Source organism: Limulus polyphemus, unplaced genomic scaffold, assembly GCF_000517525.1.
Source record: "Limulus polyphemus unplaced genomic scaffold, Limulus_polyphemus-2.1.2 Scaffold5114, whole genome shotgun sequence".
Taxonomy (NCBI): Eukaryota; Metazoa; Arthropoda; class Merostomata; order Xiphosura; family Limulidae; genus Limulus; species Limulus polyphemus.
In genome coordinates, this window is record NW_013670724.1 from 49,899 (window position 1) to 59,013 (window position 9,115).

A 9,115-nucleotide genomic window follows, 5' to 3' on the forward strand; every position below is an offset into this window, starting at 1 on the left:
CGTATGAGGAACAGATACACACATATATTGATGTTTATTTATATAGAAGGGTGGGGGGGGGGCATGACTTTCCTCGTGTCATCCTATAACAGTCTGTCAAGTTTAGTACCGATTGATCAAGAAATGTGGAAATATAAGGATCAGATAGCTGAAAGGTGCGAACAAACATAAAAATCTTAGCTTTATACATTAGATTAGTGACATCAAGTTTATCTATAATTTGCCACAAAATTATAATGTTGTACAAATGTGTCATAAATATTCCCAGTTTTGAATAAGGAAACAAAGATTTAATAAAAATTACGATATTCTTAATATAACCTTTCAAAATAAAATATATAGCATTCTAGTAAATTTCAGCAATCTTTAAGCAACCATTTTTATGCAGTCGTGGCCGAGTGGTTAAGGCGATGGACTCGAAATCCATTGGGGTTTCCCCGCACAGGTTCGAATCCTGTCGACTGCGAAAAATAATACCTTTACACACGTGTTTTATTTTACCCAAATATTTAAAATTTTGAAAATTAGCTCACACACTATAATACTTAAAACCTTGAAATTTTGTAATTCGATAGAAAAATTGTGTTTAGTAGGTATGATGGGGAGGGGTGAAATCAACACAATTTTATAATCCATTTCCACTAGTTTTTGTTTTTTTAAGAAGTTGTAGAACTTAGTCGGGTAATCTCAGAGGCCTCGACTTATTTCACATTGACTAACTGTTCCATCTATTGGATATATTTTACTAAAGATATAGGTGAAAATACAATATGTATAAAACTAGATGTACTTCCGCAGGGTCCGGAAAGTAGACTCTTTCAACATTTAGTAAAAACAAAATTAAGAAAGACAAATATTTTTATTTCTTGCTTTTGAAGTTCATATGTCATGCTGTGTTGTAGCCCAAAAAGTGCATAATTCTTCTCGTGATTCAAGGCATGCGCAGTAAAAAATTGTAATGTTATGCTTTCCTTGTGTGACGTCATTTTAGTGTCTACAGACTGATTGACAAACAACACACTACTGTATCGCGGTGCGAGTGGTTAAAACAGGTGACCCCTCCAGGAGGTTTTCAGTCCCCTTTCAAGGTAATAACGAGTATTCTATTTATATATAGATATATATTTTTGTGTCTTCATGACCTATAATAAACAAGAACTACTAATATTTATACTGATAGTAATTTATTTATTTCACAGCCAAATATCACACAATAAGGATACCAAGCACATTACCATACTTTGTTAAACTTAAATTGTATCTGCTAGGGAACAAAAGTTTAAGGCACTTATAAAAAGAACAACAAAAAAAAACGTGTCTGTAAAGACAACACCAATGTATGTTGAGCTACACAAGAGTTTCGAGATTGGGTTTATGTCTAAAATGAAGTACATATCGAGATATTGCCACTTTTTGTCAAACAGTATGTTTGAATAGCACACTCACATATGTCATTATTTGCATAAATATATCTTCACAAAGTGCACTCTTTTTCTGCATTATATTTGGTTTTACCTTATGAATTATTAGCAAACTAATTATTATGCTGAAGATAGTTTCTATTGTTCTTTCTATCAGGGTCTGTCTGCCTATAAAAATTGCAGAACATAATCCTATGCTAGGACTTGTACATATTTCAACATGCCATATCTTTGTACTTATGTCCACATTGTGATAGATATTTTCAAAATAGGAAGGTAGCCTAAAATCCCAAACACAATCTACAAATTTACATCAGCAAACTATAAATACAACTGAACAATAAAATTTCATAACTCTAAACATTATTTCTCACAATAAAATTATTATGGAATGTAAATTTTATGTAATAAGCCCATAATTTGCATATTTAAAAATAAAGGGTATATTTCTATGTTAATTCTTACAAGTAAGTTCTAAGATGGAAACCAACATATTTTAGTTTTCTTTTACCTTTGTAAACAAGTCCAAGTTAAAAACAAATTATGACAGTCTATATTTGAAACCGAAAGCTTAAATCAAAGAGAGAGAGGAGGAAAAAAAATGATAAAAGTGGTAAAATTTCAAAATAAGATACTTAAAATGATGATTCAACAATACTGAATGATCATTCCATTCTGTTTAAAAGATGGCCCAGTAACATGACAAAGTTCGTCTAAAAATTAAGTTTGAGAAAATATATATATATCACAGTATCCAGGTCTACTAATGCTAAGCATGTAATAATTGTTTCTCTATTCTATTGGACGGAATGTTTAGTTAGAAAAAACATACAGAATAAGGAAGCCCATCATCTTTTAAATATTCCTTTCAAACAAACCTTTGACAATTACCAAACTATTTACTGAAACGAATTACTCGCATTTTCTGATTGGCATGTGAAGCTCAAAAATACAATAATCTCATTTTTGAAGTAATTGATACTTCATAGACACTATGACTATGACACAAAAGTGTAAAATTTATACATACTCATCTGCAAAATGTGTTTAAACTTTGGGTATGAAATGAATGTTAACCAGATTTTTAGTTTTGTTTTTAATAATGCTTGTACAGCATGTAAGCTTGAATAAAAATAAAGTTTTATTCTCTCCCTGTATATATCCTCATTACTATAACTCTCATGATACCAAGTTAACTTTGGAAATTGCTTTTAGTACCTTTTTATCTTCCAATTTTAATTGTCGTTTTTTTTTCATTTTATTTCTAAAATTGATGGGATACCTCCATTTACATACTGTGGTATATTATTTACCTGCATGCAATCATTTAGGGATCGATCATCTCTACAGTTACAAAAAATATATTCAAAAATTCAGATAAACGTAAAAATCAAAATTGTATTTTACAACTATCAGCAATACACCACCAAAACAACTTTCATAAAAAAAAAGAAAGTGGTACAAGATAACTGGTGTAGTTAATCTATATAAAACAGAAGGCTACCCACAATTAACAGAAAACACTTAGTGACATTATGCTTCAGTTCTTCGCACATCTGACAAAAAGTATTTTATGCTTTTCTTATTTATCTATTAAAATTACTTGATAAAAAATGGTTTATTAATGTTCATCACTGGAAATGAAATATAGTCAATAGCATAACATTCAAGGTAAATGCAAGTCTACTTAATATAAACTTAATCCTTCAAATAGTTAGCTGACAATGCCTTTTAACTGCTAAACACAGTTTTAAGCCAATAAACTAAAAATAACAATGAGATTTTAAGTATTGATCCTATTTTCAAGTGGTGACAGACAGATTTCACAACACTTTTTTTCATAAAAAAATATAGCAGATTTTAAATTACCACCTTCTGTATGCCATAATACACCCTTTCAAAACAGCTAACAGAAAAAAAAAACTAACAACTTAGTTGCATAACAAATCTAAACAATACTTTTCAATTGAGTTTAATTCAGAGTTTCCCATTCTGATAAAAACCTTTTAAAATGTCAATAATATATCTAGCATTGAAATAAATATTGATTCCTTTCACTTCCATGATTCTAAGAAAGCCTTTTGGGAACATTTTGAAACCCTTAGTTTTTATATTAAAAGTAGGACAACAATTGCAAAAATGATTGCAAAATTTAAATATATAATTAATAATGATTCTCTATTAGAAAACAATGCAAAAAATTGTGAAAAGAAAACCTGATTTGGTTGGTATTTGTACCACAATCAAAACATACAAGTAAAAGCAATAATACATTAAAAGTTACAGAATTCAAGGATATATTTTTCCATACCATTTATTTTTTATTCTTACACAAATACTTTATTCATGTGCAACCACTACCACATGCATATCTGTAATAAGTACTTAACAAAAAAACAAAAATTGTAATATATATATATATATATACACCCATATACATAGAATGAGTAGGGCTATATGAGGCTGATGTCTGTGTCCACAAAACTTTTCCCACAGATTAAGTCCAATCTTGATGAAACTTAGCATGATTTTCTAAAAGACTTTATATATTGCATGTGTCTGCTTTTTTAAAGAAATAAGTCAATAACAGCTTTATATTGCACTTTGCTAAAATTAAAAATATAATAGGACCTTATTTTATAATATTTTTTTCCTAAATCACTTCCTTAATGGAGAAGTGGTACTTCTTTTCTTTATAATAATGTACATTAATTTTGCACATTTATCATCATTATTATTATAAACAAAATTAATTTTTATAATAAAACTTCTAAAATTGTGGTAAAGTGAGTTGAATGATGAATTTAAAAGTGAGTCCTCCTAGTGGAGAATCACTGATATTTCAGTAGTTGACTTTTAGTGTACGCTATGAACTGAATTGTTCTGTGAGTGAAGGAACCACAAGTCCTTCATACAGAGTTCATTGCATAAAAATTTGCAGGAATTTTGTGGTAACTTGATCTTCATAAGTTACACAAGTATTTTTTTACTTCAATATGAGTAATATGATCAAAAAACACAATGTTAAAAATTGACAAATGGAAAAGTTAAAATGGAGAACGTCTGAAACTTTGAGAAGGAAAATGAAGGATGGAAGTTACAGAAAGAAAGAGATGGCTTGCTCACTAAATTAGAGTCAAGATCCAGTGAGAAGAATCCAGGAACAAACTGAAAATACAGAAGCACAAACTGCTTGCCAAGATGCAGTTAGAAGTCAAGAGCAATTTTGTGACAGAGAAGCACATTGTTCAGCTCGCCAAGATCCTGACCAAACAGCCTCCTAGGGCAGCATTTTGCCCAGTGCATGTGTATTAAAATTAATTAAACCATTACATTGTTAGGACACAGTAATAAAACAGACAAGTTCAGGTACCCTTATCAATGTTTCTAGAGTACTGAATAATCAAGTGTTTTTCTCTTGAATCTTATTTTTGACATATTAATTATGTTATCTCAATGTCTGATTAAATGTTAATCAATTAAGAGTTAGTGATTCTTCATTTTTTTCTTCAACACTTAAAACATAATAGATAAGGGTGAAGAAAAGTCAAGTCACAGGATAAGGAAACAAAAATATTAATTACATAAATAATATATCCTGATATCCTCATTGTAATAAAGTAGACATGGCAAAGTCTTAGTACTTTTTATACAATAAATTAACAACATTTTCTTTCCATAAGACCACAAATCACAAAGTTTTTAAATTCACATTTTTCACACAAATAAAAAAAGAAATATTAATGAAAAATTAATGACAGAAACCAAAGAACATCTTAACTCAATCAAGAAATACATCATGTCTACTTATGTTATCACGTTTAATGATTTCAACAAACATTTAGACTTCATAATTTTGTATTGGGAAAATTAAGATAATCAAATACGTAAATGTTCATCCTTCCTCAAAGTCATAACCCCTTCTAAGCTAAGTACACAGTATATAGTTGTTTATCTTTCTTAAGAGTTAATATTTTCCTACGCTGAAAATGCACTTCCAATAGATAAATACTTCTTATCATAAAATAGCCTTTCTTGACTAGCACTGTCCTCTATTGGCACAAATTTTCAATGCACATCACTGGAATTCTACCTCCCCCTTCTGCATATCCACATGCACATGATCATGCAGCAGTATTCCACCAATATGAGCACGATACCACTTCTATCATAATAAGCGCCCTGAGATTAGTCAGAAGACCTACACCATATATCATCAGAAATGAGGCAGCTGCATGGGAAATGTGAGAGGGGTAAGTATCAAACGGAAATACATTTTTTAGTGTAGGAAAATGGTAACTTCTGATACAATTATCTTACCTCCTCTCACAAAATAGCTAGAATTACACATTGGACTGGTGGAGGGCCGATAAAAAAAATAAAAAATGATCCACTTCGGGAAGCATCCAAAGAGAGAACAAGAGGTGTGGAACCAAAAGAGAAAACATCACACCTCAGTGGGAGACTGCACAACATCTGATCCAGATATACTCTTCACTCTTTTAATGACAGTGTTGCAAACATAAAAGGCAGAAAAACATGAAGGAATCCCAGAATATGTATGACTGATGAATGAGATCCTTGGGTGTTAAGTGGTTAGGACACAACAAAATGCAGTGGTAGTTAAACCTCATCTGACATCAGATGGTATCTGGAATGGTACACCAGATCTGTAGTAAGTACAGGATCACCTACCTCTTCACATCAAAATGGGAGTTGGTAGGGAAGACGAGCTTCCATACCAAAATCTGTCTCCACTGGTGTGCATTTTCAACACAAAAAAATACCAATCTTGCCAAGAACCAACATCTGGCAGAAAGTAGGAAAGTGGAAAGTCCTGGCAGTGAGACATCTCTGGTCCAAAACCTGATGGCAATGGGTATGGTACTTCCAGTCCACAGTAGAATAAGGATATCTGGCCACACACCAGTGTGAAAAGATATGCTGCATTCAGTTACAACCAACATCAGATCTGCCAGGACACAACATCCAGCAGATTGTAGGAAGAGGGGCCACAAACCTCGGGATGGTAGAAAGGGGGAATGCCACTTTAGGAAAAAAAAAATTTAGTCAGATATGTAGATAGAAACATGGCATAGTGCTACAACCAAAACCTGGCACCATCAGGAATTGCACATCAGATCAGTGGTAGGAAGTGTGATACGTCAGCGACACGTGCAGAATGCCACCACTCTAGACTTAACTGAGTGGTATGATTCATCACTCAAGAGGACAGGCCTCCATAATCCACCACTCCAGTGGCTAGGAACTGATAAGTGGTAAGGACTCCCATATTCCACTAGAAGATAGGAGAGTCCTGAAGACTGCATCACTGGAGACAGTGAAATGGGTGACCAAAATACCCTATTTTGAAAAGCAGGGCTACCATGTCAGAGTTGATCGACCAAAACCTGGGAGCATCTGGAATTGTACATCAGGCCTATTGTAGGAAGAGTCTCAATGCCATGGAGCATCAGAGATAGGCAGCAATCTGCGTCTGCTTTACTCATGTTAGTTCATGGGTGTACGGTCCTGGATGAATATATTTATGAAGCCAAAATCACTAGAGAGAACTACTACCAGTTCTACAGAACTCACCATCTCTACTGTGTGCATAACCGAAACCTGTGACATAATTGATTAGTCATAGACAGCAATAAAATGGAGACACACAACCAACTCCTAGCTGCATCTAGAATTGTACATCAGATCCATGGTGGCAGGATGGACAGTGCAGATTAAAAAAAAAAGTATACCTGGTCAAGCACCACTTGCCACAGAGTGTGATCTTCATTACACTAGCAAAAGTAAAAAAAAAAGTTTGAAAAAAAAAAAAAAGCAGCCTTTGACAATACCAAAATGCAAAAATTTGAATAAACAGTAAAGAAAAACTAAGCCACTAGTATAACGGAAAACATCAAGAAATCTGTGAGCAAAAACCAGCACGTCTGTACAGTACTACTGCCAACTGAGAAGTGATTAATGAATGCAGATGTGAAGAGGGTTAAGAAAGAAGTGGTATTGCGCTCCTATTGGGGAAGAGTTACTGCATGATCATTTGCATGTGGATATGCAGAAGCAGGAGGTGGAATTCCAGTGACATGCAGTGCTGGTTGAGAAAAGCTATTTTGTGAGGGGAGGAAAGATATATCAGAAGTAATAACCCCTTCTAAACTAAGTACAAAATTTGTATACGTTGATTTTTGACCAAAGTTATAATTCCTTTATAACTAGATACATAATCTATAGATGTTGATCTTCATATAAAGCCATTCTTGCATTATTCTCTATAGTTGTTGGTCTTTATTCTAAGCAATTATTCTTGCCTTATTCCCCTACACAGTTTTTAGATGCTAATTTTTATCCAGTGTCATTACTACCATAATTATTCTCTAGCTATAGGTCCTTATTCAAAGCAGAGGAACTGCTAAGCACTGGTACATGGCCTGTGCCCCATTTCTATTTGACAATGCCCGAACCCTCAGTTGGGATCTTGAAAAATCAGGATAGAAAACCATGATTGATATCATACTGAAACACCAAAAATTCCCATAACTATTGGCCAGAGCCCCAAATCTTTTCAGCACCTAGCAACACCTCTAATTAAAGGTAATTATTCCTGCCTCATTCCCTACATAGTCTTTAGATGCTAGTATATATTCAAAGCCATTATTCCCCACATAAACTTCAGCCTCATTTCCTAAATAGTTTTTAACTGTTGGTTTTATTCAAAGCTATTATTCTTGTTATTTCTTAGATGGTATATAGCTGCTGGTTTTTGTTCAAAGCTATTATTCTTGTTATTTCTCAGATGGTATATAGCTGCTGGTTTTTGTTCAAAGCCATTATTCCTGTCTTTTTCCCGACAGTCTTTAGCTGCTTGCCTTTGCTTAAAGCTTTTTTTCTGCCTAACCACTACATATCTATAAATTTTAGTTTGTTTTCCCATCTTTCATCTATATGAAATATTACATTATCTCTGATATTTAGCCAAATTTAATTTAACTACCACAATGCATCCTAACTGTTCAGCATATTACAAAGAATGATTATACCTGAAGTTGTGTTTCATGAGCAACACTTAATGTTTTATTGTTCAATTTTAGCAACATGCACACTGGACAAGCATAATGGAAAGAGATTCACTTCTAGAAACAGAAAGAAAGAAACTATTAATAAAATAAACAAAGCAATAACTATTCACAATCAGTCTTTAACATGCTTTTCATGTGGTGCTTGCTTTAGACACTGTTATTAAGAAAAAATAAAACATCCAGTACTTTTGCTTAGTTTGAAGGGGATAAGTTTTATACTCAGGTATAAAAATTAAGGCCAAATATTATTTCTTTACATAATAATATAATAATTGTACACTGAAAAAAAATCTTGCAGTGATAAAATAATATTTTTAACTTTGCAAAGAAATGTATTAAAGAAGAAAGATTTACTATATTTTGCCAGTTACTTTAAATTCGTAATAACCCCTTCTAAATCAGTTGGATGTACTTTGTGTTCAGCTTCTGTCTACTAATAACAGTAGAATCATGGTGTAAAACTTTTTATATAAATTACCTTTTTTTGTTATTCCACGATATTAAAATTTTACTTGTATTTTAATTTCTTTTAGTTGGTTTAACAGATAGCACAAAAGTAAGTAAAAACCACATTGCATGAGAGAATTAAGAAATAAAGAA

General features: G+C 32.4%; 1 non-coding gene across 1 annotated transcript; it reads left to right on the plus strand.

Annotated features, from left to right (window-relative positions):
• The first annotated feature begins 384 nt into the window (after positions 1–384).
• Trnas-cga lies at positions 385–466 on the plus strand. Its single transcript has one exon. It is a non-coding gene; the product is annotated as a tRNA-Ser (tRNA).
• The last annotated feature ends 8,649 nt before the right edge of the window (positions 467–9,115 follow it).